Source organism: Arachis hypogaea, chromosome 18 (genome assembly GCF_003086295.3).
Source record: "Arachis hypogaea cultivar Tifrunner chromosome 18, arahy.Tifrunner.gnm2.J5K5, whole genome shotgun sequence".
Taxonomy (NCBI): Eukaryota; Viridiplantae; Streptophyta; class Magnoliopsida; order Fabales; family Fabaceae; genus Arachis; species Arachis hypogaea.
Genome location: NC_092053.1, coordinates 54,843,875 through 54,846,154, shown reverse-complemented (window position 1 = coordinate 54,846,154; position 2,280 = coordinate 54,843,875). Strand labels below are relative to the sequence as shown.

The window sequence follows — 2,280 nt, the reverse complement described above, 5'->3', positions numbered from 1 at the left end:
AGTGGGAATGGTCTGTTATTGAACCTATTCTGGTTTCTTTCACCTTGATTGTTGTTGAAGCCTTGTTGAGGCATCTATTGATCTCTCCATGAAAAGTTGGGATGATTCCTCCATGATAGGTTGTAGGTATTTCCATAAGGCTCATTGTTGGAATTTCTTGAGGGATTTCCTATGTAGTTAACCTCCTCCATCATGGGGTGATCTAGATCATAAGCGTCTCCATCATTGGAGGCTTCTTGAGTGCTACCAACTGCAGCTTGCATTCCAGTTAAATGCTGAGAGATCATGTTGATCTGTTGAGTTAGAATTTTATTCTGAGCCAATATGGCATTCAGAGTGTCTACCTCCATAACTCCTTTCTTCTGAGCTACCCCATTGTTCATGGGGTTCCTCTCAGAAGTGTACATGAATTGGTTGTTTGCAATCATGTCAATGAGTGCTCGTGCCTTTTCAGGCATTTTCTTCAAGTGGAGTGATCCACCAGCAGAGTGGTCTAATAACATCTTGGACATCTTAGAGAGGCCATCATAGAAGATATCTAGCATGGTCCAGTCTGAGATCATGTTAGGAGGGCACCTTCTGATCAGTTACTTGTACCTCTCCCAGGCCTCATAGAGGGATTCACCCTCTTTCTGTCTGAAAGTTTGAACTTCCACCCTAAGTCTGCTCAACTTCTGAGGTGGAAAGAACTTTGTCAAGAATGCATTGACTACCTTCTCCCATATGTCAAGACTTTCTTTAGGTTGGAAATCCAACTATATCCTAGCTCTGTCCCTAACAGCAAAAGGAAAGAGCATAAGCTTGTAAACCTCAGGATTTACTCCATTGGTCTTGACAGTATCACATATCTGTAAGAAGTCAGATAAGAATTTATTTGGATCCTCCTATGGAAGTCCATGGAACTGGCAGTTCTATTGCACTAAGGTAACCAGTTGAGGCTCCAACTCAAAGTTGTTGGCATTGATGGCATGAACGGAGGTGCTGCGCCCATAGAAGTCAGAAGTGGGTGAAGTATAGTTTCCAAGGACTTTTTTTGCATCTCCTCCACCATTAGGATTAACTGCCATGTCTGTATTTTCAGCTTTTTGTTCGAAAAGCTCTGTGAGATTTCCTCTGGAGTGTTGTGCTCTAACTTGTTGTAAGAGCCTCCTTAGAGTCCTCTCAGGTTTAGGATCATGATCAAAGAGAGGTTTTTTATCTCTGTTCTTACTCATAAACAAGAAAAAGAAAACCAAGAAAGAAGGAGAATGGGAGTTTCTATGTCAGAGTATAGAGAACTCCCTGTGAGATATCTGAAGAAGATAAGAAGAAGAATGAATGTAGAATTCAAAAATAGAGGGGAGGAAGGTTTTCAAATTTTTAAGAATAAAAAGTGAAACTAGAATTAAAATATTTTTATTTTACTTTTATTTAATTATTGATTTTCGAAATTATTAAGGAAATTAAAAGCTAAGACAACTAATTAACTAACAAGATTTGAGAATTAAATGTGATTCTAAAAGTGGTTTTCAAAAATAGAAGGAAGAAAAAGTCAAACAAATATTTTGAAATTCAAATTTAAAAGAAAGAAAATATTTGAAATTAAAAAGTTTTAATTTTAAAAAGAAAGTAAGATAAGTAAGTTTTAAAATTAAAAAGAGAAAGATAAGATAAAGATTTTAAAAAGAGGTTAAGAAAGATAAGATTTAAATTTTAAAGATTTTGATAATCAAATTTTAAAAGATAGTGAAGATTTAAAAAGGTAAGAATTTGAAATTTAAAATTTTAAAAGAAGATAAGAGAGGAAAGATTTAAATTAAAAAGACGTGATAAAGATTTGAAAAGATAGGATTTAAAATTTAAAATTTAAACTTTACCAACAAGAAAACACCAAACTTAAAATTTTTAAATCAAGATAAGAAAAGATAGCAAGATTTTTGAATTTTAAAAGAAAGATAAAAGAAATATTTTTTTTTTTGGATTTTCGAATTTTAAAGAAGAAGAAAAACAACTATAAGACACCAAAATTAAAATTTTTAAAATCAAAGACACTAGTTTTTCGAAATTTTAAAAGAAAAACACCAAAAGACACCAAACTTAAAAATTTTAAGATCAAACAAAGAAAAAAAACAAAAACAATTCGAATACCAAGATGAACAACCAAGAATAATTTTGAAAATTTAAAGAAAACAAAATGGACACCAAACTTAAAAACTGATACAAGACTCAAACAAAAGACAAAGATTTCTAAAGAAAAGAAAAGGTTTTGAAAAATTTTTGAAAAAGAAAATAAAAGACTCA

General features: G+C 32.5%; 1 non-coding gene across 1 annotated transcript; it reads left to right on the top strand.

Annotated features, from left to right (window-relative positions):
- The first annotated feature begins 556 nt into the window (after positions 1 to 556).
- Positions 557 to 665, top strand: LOC112773472 (small nucleolar RNA R71). The gene has a single exon (XR_003188020.1). It is a non-coding gene; the product is annotated as a small nucleolar RNA R71 (small nucleolar RNA).
- The last annotated feature ends 1,615 nt before the right edge of the window (positions 666 to 2,280 follow it).